The following is a 17,076-nucleotide window of genomic DNA, read 5'->3' on the forward strand; positions in this document are numbered from 1 at the left end:
CACAACTTGCAGTAACATTAAATATGCCTGAAAACAGACCAGAAATACAGTGTCCCTGCTAAGTTGCCGTTGAAGTTTCAGATACACTGATTTTCAGGACTTGTAACTCCCACTTTGTAAAAGATTTGAACATGCAGTGGTGCTCAGAACAGAATGAGGGGCTGGTGAAATGGCTAAGAAGAAAGAGCATAGCATGGGAGAGAGAAAAGGGAAGGAAGTGAAGGTATCTACCTGTTAGAAATGTGAGAAAGGAGATCCTCCTAGGCAATCCTGTGAGAGCCAGCACACTCATAGCCAGCATTTGCAGCTACTAGTGGTCTCCAGGAAAAGGAATGTACCAGTGTAAGTTCTCTACACCATATTTAAGTTACAGCTTTTATCCAGATTGCAATCGTATATTAAGCTTTGTCCAGCAAAATTTAAACGTATGGCTGATATCTGTGTTTTAGTTGCAAATAATTTCAGTTCACTGCAGAAATAGAGTTAGGAGATTGCAATATTCCAAACAAGGCTATAGGTAGGACATGAAATAGTTGTCACGTTGCTAATTATCAAGGCAAGGCAAGAATGTATTCCATTTTTAAAGGAGTTTTAGGCAGATAAATCTTCTCCTAACAAGGGGAATATACACAGTGCCTTATGTGCAAGAGTTCAAATTACTATCTACAGTTACTGTGCATGTTGTTCCTTGTGTATAATGTTCAATGTAGAGCACTAGAACTGCATGACTGAGGGATAATGCAGGTCACAAGTAGTCCAGAAAACAACATAGTTGATACTTTGATCATTTATCCTTCATACAGTGCAAATATAAATCATAATCCTATAAATCTGCGGATTACACTGGAACACATATATAACAATCCCAACTCCAAATATTAAGTTCCTATAGAAATCTTAAAGTTGTAGCATTTAAGAATACATTATAACTTCTCTCTTCATGAGAGGCAATAACAAAACCTGAACACTTTTTCCCCAAATAATTGATTTGATATATCTTCCCTTAAAAACATACCTTTTTTCTCCTGCTCTCTGTAACTAGCTGACAGCCCTGAAAACTAATTTTAATCCCATTTAGAGACAGAGGCAAAAAGCCTCCAGCAAATAACCATTCTCTCACTTAAAAAAAAAATATTATAATAATAGAAAAGTGTATTTCTGCATGCATAGATATAAATAAATAAATAAATCCCTTAATGTAGAAATCTTTATATAGAATGGACTTCTTCTATAGAAATAACAGAAAGCAACACATCAGTGCTTCAAACAGGCAAAAAGCATCTGGAGATTCTCCCCGCATCTTGAGAAAGTATTTATTTAGTATGTCTTGCCAATGGTCTTACCAACTGAGCAACTGGCTTTTCTTCAATTGAAGGTGTACTTGGTTTGTTGGATTTCCACCATGTTTCCAAGAAGATTCCTTTGATAAACAAAGGGGTTTAGGAGTGACCTTTTTTGTTGGGTTGCTTAGGGAGAAGACAGACAGCTGTGGTAAACATAAGAATTTTCATAATTGGGAAGATGGATAGCCCAAAGGCAAATAAACCACAATAACCAACCAATCAGCTTAATTATTTGCTTAACAAATTGCTCAAAAAGTGGCACAACAGGTGCTGATTATTTGGGTTAACAAGATAATTTTCACCCTGCTTTTACACTGACAGGCTGCCCCTGACGTGGTGGGTTCAGTTTTAATTATCTTTAACTGTTTATTCAGTAGTAACACCATAAAGATCAACCCACCCCTTTAAGACTATCTCCTGTAGTGTCTTGCTTGCATTCATATCACAACTCTTCAGAAGCTCCACTTTACACCAGAAGCTAATTTTCAATTATGTTTTTTGTATTACTAATCCTGATGACATATAATACACTTGTATTATTGCCTATTTTTAGCTCATTGCAAGATACAAAAGGGGATCCTATTAAATATATTAGAATACTTTGTCTAATTATTACCTCCTTTTCATTAGCTGCACAGATCAATTCCTATTCTTCCCATAACCATCTATACAAAGAGTTGTTAAGTTACGGCTGCTGTCAATGAGAAATTATTTTACAACTGTTTTCTGCAAGTAAATCACCTCTGTTGGTAGGGATAGACAAATAATAAAATCCTGTCTCCCTAGATAAGTTAATGGGTTTCTAGTAATTTCTGACAACTTCATTTTTCTTGACTCAATATAGCATCTTCTTATTTTTTTTTTCCAACATTCTAAAGATAAATGGGGAAACTACAGAAAGTTCACCTAAATTTTAATGCCTACAAAGGCTTTTCTAAATCCTTCTTAAAATCTGTGAAGATCTGGAGAAAATTGTCAGCTCTGAAAAAACCCTCTGTTCTGGCACTCAATACTTACATTACCTAACCAGAGGTTAGAAAATCCAAAAGCATCTAAGGGAAAAATAAAATTTTTCAAAGGTGTTTAGATCAGCAGTAAAATGTGCTAACATCAGCAACAAAATCACACTATTGTTAAGATGAATTTTACATTATGGATGATGAATTATGGCAGAGTTAATTATTTTCAGTGATGTGCCAGCTTTGGTCTTGCCAGGTTTCCTTTCAATTTGATTGCATAATCAAACAGTTTGTGTATGACTGGAGAACTAGGAAGGCTTTTTAAGCTTCATGTAACCATGAATTAACCTGATGAAATCCTGAGAAGCATCCTGGGTTAGTGTCAGACATCCTCTGTCCAAAGAAATTAAGACTATTACGTATAGTGGATACAGGAATTCTCTGAGGCAAGGAGAGGCAGGAGCAGACCCACAGCCTGGTATTTCCAGCATGTCAAAATAAAAGGTGCATTTCACTGACCTTAGCAACACCAACACCATGTCCATCCAGCCTTTCTTACCTGTCTCAAAAATCAACCCTGAGACCACTAGTGTAAAATTCTACCAATGCCTTAATACTACAAGAACAACACACACTTCTATAGCAACTCATTATTAAACAAGAGAGTACAAGTTCAAAGATGCAGAATGGACAACAGCCACACTCTACAACCTTCCTCTCAAAGAAAAGCTTTCATCTGTATTCCAATAGGACATAATTCATCCTAATGCTTTTAGGTGCAGGAGGAGTAAAAAACAAAGTGCTCCTGAGAAATATCTTGACTGTAAAAAAACACTCAAATGATAATAAGTTATAAAGTAGAATTGTAATAGAGCATTTTAGTAAAGTGATTTTTCTTATCAACTGTATCCTTTAAAAAATAAAATTTCCCAACTGAAAAAGTTTCAGAGGGAAGTAAAAACAGTCTCTTGCCACATAAAATCATACTGGTAATCACAAAAAGTAACTGAAGTCCTACAATAAATTATATTTAAAAGCTTGATTCACAATGTTTTTTCTTTTAATTTAAAATTTTCTTACAGATATGCATAATCCAGATAAGAGTAAGAGACTACTGAAGACAGGATTTTCTATTCAGGCTGTGCTGCTGCCTTTAGGCAGTATATACATAATGATTTGAATCATTGTGTTAATTTCCTGGCTCCATCCAGAGCATTACAAACTTTGCTGTTCACTTCTACAATGCCATTTTGCCCTGTTAGTAACAAAGTGAGTGTCACTGTAGAAGCCTAATAAATCACAGAAGCAATTCTGAGCAGCTGGCTTTTGCTGGGTTTTGCTATTTTTAAACAGAGCCAGACTTCACTTCATCTGAAGCATTACTAGAGAAACAGGGATCAACCCTTCTGCATTTCGAGAAAACAGCAGCTTTAGATTTGGCTATCCCACCTGCAAGGTGACCCACCAGCTTAGAAATCTGTCAGCAAAGCACTATGGTGATAGTCAGATGATCAGGCTGTGAAACTATCTGAACTATTAGGACACAAACATATTTGCAACAGGTGCTTTGCTTTGAACTATCTTCAAAACAAGAAAGATGCACATTTTGGCAGAGGAATGAGTTGCAGTTCATTTGTTTATGGAACAGTCCATGTTACACTTCTGGTGAACAATGGTCAGAACTATAAAACCATGAACACCAACTGACACCCTGCTGCATCTCAGGGCACTTAGTGACTCTCAAGAACACTGAACCACTTTTAATTATTACTTTTTGACTGAGCATAAGGCACACCACGACTACAGTGTAAAATACTCTACGCTTTTCTTAGAAGAGCAAAGCTGTTTTTCAAAAAGAGAGATCTGAAGGAAACAAATCTAATCCAACCCTAACAGAAGTAAACACACCTTGAAGCTCTACCTGGGACAGACTTTCCTGTTACACAACACAAGAGAGACAGAGCAGGACAAAAGAGCATTACGCAAAGGCATCTACACCAGAGTTACGACTAAGAATTAAATGGAATATTGGGCTGATGTTTTCTAACATGAAGCAGTTTATTTTATTATTTTTATGATTCTTCAAAACCAAAGAGGTCTGAAAAGATTTAGCAGACATAAAGACATTGGACAGTTAACAGGAAAATTAAGATAGCCAAGGGAAGAAAATGCATGCAAATGAACAAAATATTGTTTTCCTGCTTCCACTTTGGCTATGGCTAGCTCCTGTTGGGTACAAAGAATAGCACAAGTGAGGCACTAAGACTGAGGATCATGTTGTGACATGGCATGGCTTAACAAATTCAAGTGCATATTTATTTATTGTAATTAAAGAACAAAGAAAATATTTATTTTGCCTTCTAAATTTAATTCCAAAATCACTATGAAGTATTCATGCTGTGCATGTGCTACATGACTTACCTCAAATGCTTTATTACCATGAAATGTACTATCAGTATAATTGCACAAACTATCCTTCATACTCTACTAAACTACAGAACAAAATACATCCTTATTTTTCTGCTTCTTCCTTATAAACTAAAGTATTCATCAATGTTCTAGTAATTCAGAAGAATAGTCAGAATATGGTGTTCTTTGGTAATTTTAAAATTATGCTAAACTATGTATCTGTTCATCAGTTACATCGGTAGGAGGCTTTCAGGCCTGAAAGCTTCCTACTCTTGCAGAATGTCATTGCAGCAGAAGATACTCTTTCATTAAGTTAGATGTAGAAGGAGAGTTAGATTTACCACTATGGGATAAAGATTTCTATATTCATGACCCCTAGCCAGGAAGTTACCCTCTGGCTAGATCACCAAATCAAAAGAGCAATGTTCCAAACAGATGAATGAACACCATAAGAAGTAACATGATTTAACCTTTGGTGTCTAAATGAAGTCCTGCTACATGATACTGTGGTTTTGAATTTAAAAAATAAAATAAATAAAAAAAATATTGTCATTCTTTCAGCAACATACTTATTGTGGCTTGACAAACAGTATTAAAAATCTGTCATTTATCATCCTGCAGAAAGTTTACTTTGCTGTGGTACATGGACAGAAACAGAACAGTTTTTGCCTTCCCAACAACATATAATACCAGGAGAGCCTCGCATAACTAGATGTGCTCATTTACAAGGGATGTCCTGACTCTGTAGGGCATTTCCAGTGCATGCATTGACTTTCAATTTCTGCCTTGTTTTCCAATGGATCCTGGAGATCCTCCATTGCCTGCACCAGACTAGAGCCGCATCACAGCATTGCTTCTAGCTCCCATGTGGCTGCTCCACATGCTGTCAGGCTGTTAGAAGACAAAATCAGGAGGAGGAAGGAGAAAAATTATTCTAACAGTCACTAAAAAATGCAATTTCATTTTCTATTACTTACACCAGAGTAAGACAGGAAAACTATGTACAACAGGAAAACTAGATACAGCACTATCATGACACAGTAAAAAGTAGTTTTGAGGTTCAACTTAAGAAGTACAATAGCAATATACTTACTCTACAAAAAGAGTTATTTAGGAGTCTATTTGCAGTTATTTGCAATAACCTTATCACAAAGGACAAAGTTTAATGTCAGCATCATCTTTAGCAAACCCATACCATCCACAGTTGTATATTTACATAATTGATATTTCTTCATCTGCCTACTTTATAGATAAAGTGCAAGCAGAATTTCCAATCAGTGATTATGAAAATGCTCCTTTTGAATAAATATAATTTTGTTTTTTTAAAAAAAAGTTATTTCAGTAAACAAATTCTCTCAGAAGAGGTGACCCATATTATGCACACACAATTTTAAATGAAAATTCAATCATCCTGTCTGCCCTCTCCACCACCTCAGTGAGTTCATAATACTTGCAGAAAAGAAAGGCAATGAGAGAGTGATTAGTGCAGAATAAAAGTGAAGTGAGTACAGGGCTTCAAACCAGAAGAATTAGTCAGAATACTAGAAACTGCTACATTTATAGGCAGAGAATCTATTTTAGTGTCATTTTTGGAGACATGGAATTAATTACATTTAGCATTTCAGAAAACTAATTCAAATTAGTTACTCAGATTATCTGGGGCTTTGCAGGTAAAAAGGTGAGATGTTCCCAATTAGAGGAAAAAAAGCCCTTCAAAGCAATCCTAAAATAGATTGTTTCATGTATGCAGAGAAAATATTTTATGCTGCTGCACATAGGTATTACCTGCATTAATTTAAAATTAGGTACCAAAAAAGCCATTAACTGCTTCACTATTCAATGCTAATATGAAAACTACAATACACGATAACATCAAGTCCTCTCTAGTCAGTGATACACTGCTTTATGTGCCTTGCTGAACTCCTGAGATACACAACTTCAGAGGCTGCCATCCTTTGCCAAGACACATTACTAATGGAACTAGAAGACTACACAGATAAAACAGTCATGGTGGGTACACTGCCATATGAGTGACATGTCCAACATTTGGGCTGAACTAGCTCCATTCTTACTATGTAAGGATGCTACAGCTCTTTGCTGATGACACAAAGCTGGGAGGATCGGTTAATTCACCAGAAGGCTGTGTGGCCATTCAGCAAGATTTGGACAGACTGGAGAGCTGGGCAAAGAGGAACCTAATGAGGTTCAACAAGAATGAGTGTAGAGTCCTGTATTGGGGGAGGACTAACAACATGCACCACTAGGAGTTGACCTGCTAGAAATCAGCACCATGGACAAGGACCGTGGAATCCTGGTGGACAAGTTATCCATGGGACAGCAATGTGCTCTTATGACCAAGAAGGACAATGGTATCCTGCAGTGCAGTAGGAAGAGTGTGTCCAGCAGGTTGAGGTTCTCCTCCCTCTCTGCCCTAGTGAGACCACACATGGAGTATTGTGTCCAGTTTTAGTCTCCCCATTTCAAGAGGGATGGGTATTTACTTGAGAGTCCAACAGAGAGCTACAAGGATGATTAAGGGACAGGAACTCCTGTCTTACGAGGAAAGGCTGAGAGACCTGGGTCTGTTTAGTCTAGAGAAGACTGAGAGGGGATTTTATCAATGTATATATATTTCTGAAGGGTGGGTGTCAAGAAGGAGGGGCCAATCCCTTTCAGTTATGGCCTGTGGTAGAACAAGTGGCAATGGACACAAACTAGAAAACAGGAAGTTCCACCTCAACATGAAGAAAAACTTCTTTACTGGGAGGGCTACAGAGCACTGGAACAGGATGCCCAGAGTGGCTGTGGAGTCTCCTTCTCTGGAGAGTTTGAAGACCCATCTGGATGTGTTTCTGTGTGACCTAGGTGGTCCTGCTCTGGCAGGGGGGTTGGACTTGATGATCTCCAGAGGTCCCTTCTGACATCCAACATTCTATGATTCTGTGATTTATATGTTCGTTTTGATGGTTTTGTTTTAGCCTCATAACATCTTACTTTGAGCCACACCAACACCCAGCCATTTTTTTACTGCAGTAGAGAACCATAAGCCACTGCTGTCAGCTAGCATGCAACGTTTTAAAATCTGGCTAATATTAAAAGTTCATTGGGAACAACAAATTAATTAATTAATTAGGAACACTTGATAGAGAAACTGCCATTCAACATTGTTCTTTAATATTACTCATGATCTCATAATTGTCACCTTCTAGTTACCCAGTGCATCAAGATCAGCCAAAAGTGAACAAACATTTGGAGTCATCAATATTCTCAGCATTCGAGTTACTGGCATTTAAACTGCTTTCAGAGATAGTGTTCCCAGCTCTGTCCAGAAGTTGCTTCTGAGAAGACAAAAAACAGACATAGCTTCTAAGTTTCAAGGTTATTCTGAATGTATGAGATGGCAGCACACTGAACTGCTGGGAGTTGCACTGTGTGTTAATGGTGATTATGTTACATCATTTTTAGTTAATGTTTTTCGGGCTAGATCTGCAGAGGGTTTGGCAATTGCAGTATCACAACAAGCACAATTCAGATGCTGACCACTTAAGGGAGGTGAAATACCCAGTTTTCAGCACCTCCTCTGCCTCTACGATAAATGGGAAAGTTCCCTCTCTGTACAGTCCTCGGCATCAAACAGACCATAAATTGTATTTCTGACACCAAGATTTCCTAAGACAGGCATCTGCACTTAATACAGCTCTAAACTCTGTTTTGTAGTTCACTTCCCATGACCTGTTCTTCAAAAAAGAAGCTGTTGTCAATTTTATGCTTAGGATGCAACTGGAAGTGTGTTGCAACAGCCCTTCATACAATGATCATGATTACAATACCTGCCAGCAAATGAGTGATTCCTTATTCTCTACTGAGTGCCTCAAACATTAGTCTAGAGATCTAGGTCCTTCCCTAAGGATGAATAAATCTTTAATTCTTTTATATAAAGTAACCTAGTTTCAATAGGAAACTGTCATCCTGTAATATTTTGTATTAGAATTACTTCTGATTTGAACTAAAGACTTCTAGATCCACAGAAAAGGACCTGAACTCTCCCTCTAATTGTATTTCTAAGCCCAAATTCCAGTAATTATATTTTTTAAGGCACACACAATTTACCAGTGTATATTAGCATGATGCACCTACTGACTTGGTCCCTTCTGGGAGCACACATTGCGTTAAGCACAGGTGAACACTGACTGGTTTAGCAATGAAAAACTGCATTAACTGGGAAAAACACAAAAGCTGAGCTATAGACACACACAAAGTTTGGTTTTAGAAATTCAGACACAGAGTGGAAGTTATTATGCAGACATTTTGAGATTTAGCCTTTCCCTACAGCATCCCCAGAGAAGCACCAAGTGATGGTCACAGAACTTGATGCTCAGCCACTCCAACACCCTACCACAGAGCACAGCTTTCCAGGAGCACATACTGCCTGAGTTGTGCAGAATTCAGCACAGAAGGAGGGAAAATGATCAAACAGGCTGCTGTGGAGCATCAGTGATCAAGTCAGTGCTCAATCTGTTGCTCTTAGGATAAACGGTCATGAGGAAGACCAGAAACAAGCAGAGGAAAAGGACACAAAAGGTGAGTGCTAAGACATGTACCTGAAGCAAATAATCATCCTGAGAGAAGTTCCTAGTCAGTGACGCCAAAGGCAAGCCCTTGAAGAACAAACTGAGAGTGCTGCAACCGAGGCCATAGGTTCATGAACACTTTAAGCCAATACAAACCTTCAAAAAAATAATTCTGCCACTACCTTAAGCCAGCACAGTTGTGGTGAGCCAAAAGGAGAACCAATCCAAGGCTAAAAGTGAGCTATTTTCCTTTCTTGGTATCTTTAACCTTTATCACTCTCTCTGAGTCAATTCATCTCATAATCTGAAAAATGCTGGAGCCAGCAGAAAGGAGAGGCTGGCAAAGGAAAAAGCAGCAGGGCATGGTGGGAGAGCTGGAAAACCTCTTTTAGTCACAGTGTTGGCTTCCAAAACATTTATGAAATTATGGCCTAAACTGTGTCTCAAGCCCACCTGCAGGTTTTTCATGCACTTCTGCCTCTTAACCATCTAATGAGATTTGAATGTCCTACAGCTCACTTGACTTTTTTAAATTTAAAAACACGTGGTCAAATAGATGTGGTCATTATTTTTAAATTTTAAAACACCTAGGCAAAGAGATGTGATCATTTTTTCCAGCTATTTCTAAATTAAATACCCATGCTGATCTAGCTGACAATATGAAATTAGACATAGCTGTAAAAAATGAAGAGATGTCCAAAAAATTGTACTTTACAACTTGTTGCAAACAGACCCAAGGACTGATAATGACATTTGCTTTTAGAGAGCCTGCCTAAAATGTAATGGTTCTTTCTATTAATCATCCTTGTTTGAAGGATGAAATTAAGATAATGTAACTGTTACAAAATACTGCTAACATCTTCATGCTCCTCCCTTTATATTTGCCTTAAATGAGTGCATTTGGCAATTAATGAATCTCTAAATCATCTAAAGTGGTACAGACAGTTCCAGGAATTCCCAGGAATGTTTGAGCTCTTTATTAGAAAGGGCTTTCTAGAAAGGGCAGAGATTTCTAGAAAGAGGAGAGATTGAAGGAAAACGAACAATGTAATTTGTCTGGGCACTAGGCAGTATCCTGCATAGAGTGCTGGATTTTCCACTGTCTACAAGAGCTGTAGAGAACTGTGGAAAAGAACACTTAAGGCTTGTTTGCAAAACGAATGAGATGACTGGATATGAAGCAATAACAACAGAAATGCTAGGCAGATGCTAGAACTAAGTAAGATAGGCCAGGGATAAGAAATAGACCTTTAAAAAATTAAACTTGGTTGATTTGGTATCTTTCAGCTATGCTCGTATCTCTCAGTAAAAGGATAACCTAGTAAACAAAAAGCAAAACCAAATTATACAGCACTACCTGGGCACCAGATTCTACCATGGGGCTGTCTGCTACATCAGGAGAAAGCAAAATTATAATGTAAAAATTATAACTCCTTATTTAAAATCCCAAAGAATAAACCTTCAAGTTTAGCTATTTGGAAGTTACAGCACTATGCTGGCATTCCTATCACCTGTTCCAGTTAATTCAACAAAAATGCAGTCATCTGCTTAGGCCAGCCCAGATCAGATTAATGTTGCCAAGTGACTGTGTCACACACAGACACTATAGTGCCATACTCATTAAAGTGTATCCAAGTCACTGTCATCTTTATGTGTATACAGAGAAAACTCTTACATCTCATTGGATATGGCTACTTCCTTATGAAAAAGATAAAACAGTTTTTCCTTTGTGTTCTTATCTGTAGCCCCCCCCCTCCATTTTTTTAAAGCTTATTGTTATTGTTGCTATTATTATTACAGCATGGCCTGTTCTCTCCTTTTCCACATAATTGCATTTTAATATATCTCATTTATTCCTGTAGTTATATGGCTCCAATAAAATCAACCATTAATATGGGTAAAAACTATACCCAAGATTTCTAGATGCCCTCTCCTAAGCACTACTCTAAGAAGGAAGAATTGTGTGCTGCTAAGAACCACCACACCTGTTCAGATAGATTCAGCCCCATCCAGCAGTGTCCTGCCTCCAACAGTGCCCTAGGTGCCAATTCAGAGACAGTAAAGAACGTAAATGTATGCATATAGAATAGCATTTCTCCTAACTTCTGGCTCAGAGAACTTTGTGAGCCTACATGGATACTCAAAAAGTAGAAGTAATACAGAAAAGAAAGGAGGCTATTATTCTTTTTCCAAATATCACAGAAAAAAAAAAAAAAGGAGCAGTGGCAGAGGGGAAAAGTAATTCAGAAGTATGATGGAGAAACACACTGCACTGGTGCAAACATCACATTTGAGATGTCATGGTGGTCTGGTGAGGTTCCTGCCAATTGGAAAAAAGGTCACATAGCCTCTATTTTGAAAAAGGAGAAAAAAAAAAATACCTGGAGAACTACAGGCCAGTCAGTTTCATCTCTGCGTTTGGCAAGGTCATGGAGCACGTACTCCTGGAAAGTCTGCTAAGGCACATGGAAAATAAAGAGGTGATTGGTGACAGCCAACATGGCTTCACTAAGGGCAAGTCATGTCCGACCAGTTTGGTGGCCTTCTACAACAAGGCTACAAGGATGCTGGCAGAGCAACTGACAGCATCTGCCTGGATTTGTGCAAGGCATTTGACACTGTCCCACACAACATCCCGGTCTCCAAACTGACAAGACAGATTTGTCAGATGGACCACTTGGTGGATAAGCGATTGGCTGGATGGCTGCACCCAGAGGGTTGTGGTCAATGGCTCAATGTCCAAATGGGGGCAGGAGACAAGTGGTGTCCGTCAGGGGTCAGTAGTGGGACCAGTCCTGTTTAACATCTTTGTGGAGACATGGACAGTGGGATTGAGTGTATCCTCAGCAAGTTTGCTGATGATACCAAGCTGTGTGGTGTGGTTGACACCCAAGAGGGAAGGGAAGCCATCCAGAGGGACCTTGACAGGCTGGAGAGGTGGGCCAGTGCCAGCCTCACGAAGTTTAACAAGGCCAAGTGGGAGGTCCTGCACCTGGGTCAGTGCAACCCCAGGCACAAATACAGGCTGGGGGGAGAATGGCTGGAGAGCAGTCCTGAGGAGAAAGACTTGGGGGTGGTAAGTAGATGAGAAGCTCGACATGAGCCGCCAGCGTGCGCTGGAGCCCAGAGAGCAACTGCATCCTGGGCTGCATCAAAAGAAGTGTGGCCATGAGGCCAGGGAGGGGATTCTGCCCCTCTACTCTGCTCTGGTAAGACCCCACCTGGAGTACTGTGTACAGCTCTGATGCACCCAACATAAGAAAGACATGAAGCTCATGGAGAAAGTCCTGAGAAGGGTGACAAAGATAATCTGAGGGCTGGAGCACCTCTCCTATGAGGACAGGCTGAGAGAGTTGGGGCTGTTCAGCCTAGAGAAGAGAAGGCTCCGGGGAGACCTTATAGCACTTTCCAGTACTTGAAAGGGGCTACAGGAAAGCTGGGGAGGGGCTTTTCACTAGAGAGGGCAGTGACAGGACAAAGGGCAATGGTTTTAAACTGAAAGAGGGGAGATTTAGGTTAGATATTAGGAAGAAATTCTTCACTATAAGGGTGGTGAGGTGCTGGAATAAGTTGCTCAGGGAGGTTGTGGAAGCCCCCTCCCTGGAGGTGTTTAAGGCCAGGTTGGATGAGGCTTTGTGCCGATAGATTATGTACTGTAAATAATTCAAAACATAAATTAGATTGAAGTGACTTCTGATTGAAGCTATTTTAATAGTAACACCTGCAAAATAACTTGCTAGCAAGAGAGAAGCTGTATTCATTACAGACTATACAGGGCAATTTGAGTTCATTCACATACTCCCAAGATAAAAATGTGTGTGAAAATAATTTTCTTATTATAGTACTTATTTCAAGAACATCTATCAAAGTGTTGAACATCTACATACACTAAGCATCAGTTACTATATGAATTGAAACAATTTCAAAGTTCATCTGGACAAAGCAGTTTATTAATAGCAATAATTATTATCATGACTTTGAATTTCAGAAATGCTCAGAGAAGAAGATGAAAATGGGACTACTTGTCATATAGGCATGCTGTCTTTATCTAGAGATGAACAGCAAAGCAGTTAGAGTATTACAAGAGCCTTGTCCCGATGAGAAAAAAAAAAAAAAATCATCTATAAAATTACCTAAGCTGGTACAGATAAAAAGCTCAGGGATAGACAGACTCAAACTAGAAAAGCCACATCTCGTTAAGGCATATGTTGCCTGTCTACAAAGCTTCTAACACATGCTAGAACATACTGGATGCATTATCACATTTATTGCCTTGACAACAAAGCTAGAATTAATAGTACAGGGTAGTGGTAGTGCCTGTTCCAAAGAACTACAATTGAAGAGGAAGCAAAGAAAGTATGAGTTGAATTTCAGATACTATTTGACAACATGTTTTTCTGAGAAGCAAACAAAAGGCCAAGATTTTTTTAAATTTACAAGCAACTAGAGGAATATATGATTTTTCACAAGTCTTTCCCAAATGCTGCTCTGTGCCTGGCAAAATAACAAAAGAGGAAAATTAAGGAAATCTATTTTAAATAAAAAGTGTTTGCCTTAGAGCTGAGGTTTAAAGCCAATGGAAATACAATGTGTTGCAATAATCACGTCTATTTGTCCCCTATCAGTTTTAAAAGAAACTTTTTTTTCCAGTTCTGGTCTTGGATAATACATTTATGAAAGCTCAGTTGAGAACAATTTCTATTAATTTAGTACTTGATACCAATTGCACCTTATCATTGTTATTTAGCAAAAACACTCCACATTTTATTATTTTTGTGCCAGGACATCTCAGCTTCCTTTCACCGGAAAAACCCTGAATTATCCTGAAAGCATTTATAAGTTAAAAATTTGACTTACATGATGTGGAAAGGGAGTGAAAAACTGCAACACTGAAACTTACATGCAATGTTTATGCTAACAAGAAGCAGCCTTACTTTTGGCTTTAAATAAATGCATCACTTACATTTTGGAAACTGAGCCCTTGCTTTTCACATTTCTAATGCATGACATAGGAACAACTTTGTAGAATCATAGAATGGTTTGCGTGGGAAGGAATCTTAAAGATCATCTAGTCCCAACTCCCCTGCATGGGCAGGGACACCTCCCACTAGACCTTCAGAATACTGACATGAAAACAGTGAGGTGTTTCTAATGGAAATACTCCACTGAGAACTGGGTTTGTAGTACATATACCAAAAATTACATCCACAGCTCCTAGTCTTTAAAATTAAGACTAAATCAATAAATAATTTCCTGTTCATTGGTAAAGTGAAGAGTGTGGAATTAATTATTTTTATGTTCTTGTTAACTTGATAATATAAACCCTCTGTTTAGAATGCAAGAACCTATAAAAACAGCAAATTTACTGCATGCAGTGAATTAATGAAAGGATGGGTGGAGCATGTTCAAAGAAGAGCAACAAATCTGGTGAAGGGTCTAGAGCCCAAGTCTCACGAGGAGTGTCTGAAGGAACTGGGGTTGTTTAGCCTGGAGAAAAGGAGGCTGAGGGGAGACCTTATCACTCCCTACAACTATTTCTTCTCCCAAATTAATGACGACAGAACTAGATGAAATGGCCTGAAGTTGTGCCAGGGGAGGTTTAGGTTGGATATTAGGAAAAAATTCTTCACTTAAACAGTTGTCATGCACTGGAACAGGTTGCCCACAGAAGTAGCTGAGTCACTTGCAGGTCAAGGTGAGGCCCTACAGAGATATTGCTAAGTAATGCTGTTTAAAACCTACCTGAACTCTCATGTTAGGAAAATAGCATTTGTGGGTTTGGTTTTGTTTCTGTGGGGTTTTTTTTCAACTTTGGTAATGGAAACCAGAATCTGATCAATAATGTCCTTAGAAAATGGTGCTTATAAATAATGATACAAGTATTTAAGGAGATATAAAGTAGAAATAAAAAATAAAAGAATATTCAACATCTTATTAAGGAACACTGCTTCTAGAAATCAATGACTCAGTTTGTAATTTTAATGGAAATATAGAAATTCTCAAAAAGAGGCCAAGGGAGTTAATAAATTCCTTTATCTTGGGTACATTTTCTTTACTCTCTGTGATCATGATATATTGCAAAATTCTATCTTGTATTTGGTAGGTTTTATTAGCTAGTGTTATCTGTACTTTAGCGGAAGCACATTCAAGCTTATAGCCTAAAACACAAAAAAAGAAATTATTTTTATAACTTGATTAAAGGGAAAAGAGATTCATGAAAGATATGCTGTATATATTTCATGTTTATTCCAATCCGAGTCATGAATTAGTATGTTCATTCCCAAAAAAGCCCACCACACCCTAAATAATAGCAATAAGCTCACAATTCATTCCATGAAAGATTCAGCTTTGAATTTTATTTCAATGTTCTCGTTGTTGTTTTTAAGCATAGCACCGAAAAGGTGAACAAATCATACTACTACTATCAGTAAATATGAGCTGACTTTATGGTAGCCACGTGTTAGATTATCTACAGAGCTATATTTAACCTGGGAAGATAGGGTCCCATTTACGTAATCCTGCTTTAGGAGCTTCTAATGAGTTACTGCAGCCTAACCCAGATATGCCTGCCAGCAAGTCCCCTGTTCTTTCATGTGAACACAATAATGAGAGTATAATTTCATCGTAAAAATTGCTGCACTGCACTAAGAACACTCTTGTTAAACATGTTAATCATCAATATCATCTATAACCTAGAAATAAACTTCTGTCTATTTTATCTCATATTTATAACATGGAAGCTTTATTTTTATTTGTATTACATTTGCTATATATCCATAGTCACAGTGTTACTAAGAGATTCCTGAGGCAGGGGAATAAGTAGCCAATGGAATTAGGTTAAATCAGGAAATTGATAAGTTGTTTGACAGTAGAGCATTCATGGAGGGAGTAGATGCCTTCATTTGCAAGTAAATGAACAGATGCAGAAATTACTCAAAGATGCTTATATGTTAAGTGAATTATTATCGTAGTGGCCTCTTTTTGCTTTAAAAATTTACTAGCAAGAATGCTCATCCATCTTGGAAACATTTTCATATTTTAGACAGCATCCATGGAGAGTCAGGCTCCCTCACTGGAGAGTCCTGTGCTCAGCCACCTGCCTGGCAGACACATATGGCACTTGGGGATCAGTGGGACCAGAGTGAGCTTTGGTCACTCTGTAACATCTGCCAGCTGATCAAAAGTGGCATTAATGACATTCTACAAGGAGTTTAGTTCACTCCTTCATGCTGAAAGACAGCTGTAGTGACAAAAGGTGAATGTAAGAAGCAGCACATTAAGATTGTAGATGGTAAAATGGAGCAGGGAAAAGGGTGAAGCTTTTCTGAACATGGTTTTTGACCCATCACCTACTGTAAACACCTTGCCAAATGAAATCATGGTACTGTTTGAAATCAAGCACAGCATGAAACGTAAGACAGTAATGTAAGAAACAAGGCAGAAGTAATAAAAGTCCCAACTACAAGCAGAAGGAAAGAATAAGAATTCATTGTTAGGACTTGTCATTGCACCACATACTTCAGTTGTTTCTAGATTTGGTTATATTTAAAGGATTTTTCACCTGAAGATACCTCAATAAATTAACATAATACAAAAACTATATGTGTATTAAAATAGTTTGAATTTCAGTGTCAGTGGCTGCTTTCTTTACACTTGTCTACTGGTACTGTATATACAATAAAAGCACTAAAAATACAGTTCAAGGAGATGTAGTTTCAGATCATCACATTTTCTCTGAGGCACTAGGATGCCTTTCTCTGTTGCTACATCAGGTCCACAGATTTCAAGATTCAG

At 38.1% G+C, this 17,076-nt stretch overlaps 1 protein-coding gene across 1 annotated transcript in view; it reads right to left on the reverse strand.

Moving 5' to 3' along the window:
- JAKMIP1 (janus kinase and microtubule interacting protein 1) overlaps nt 1–8,042 on the reverse strand; it is a 122,534-nt gene extending 114,492 nt beyond the window's left edge. Inside the window, exon 1 of the mRNA XM_051619567.1 lies at nt 7,914–8,042. The gene's annotated coding sequence lies outside the window, so the exon portion shown is untranslated. The remainder of the gene's footprint in view (nt 1–7,913) is intronic.
- Between the last annotated feature and the right edge of the window lie 9,034 nt (nt 8,043–17,076).

The sequence above is a fragment of the Apus apus genome, chromosome 4, assembly GCF_020740795.1.
Source record: "Apus apus isolate bApuApu2 chromosome 4, bApuApu2.pri.cur, whole genome shotgun sequence".
Lineage (NCBI taxonomy): Eukaryota > Metazoa > Chordata > Aves > Apodiformes > Apodidae > Apus > Apus apus.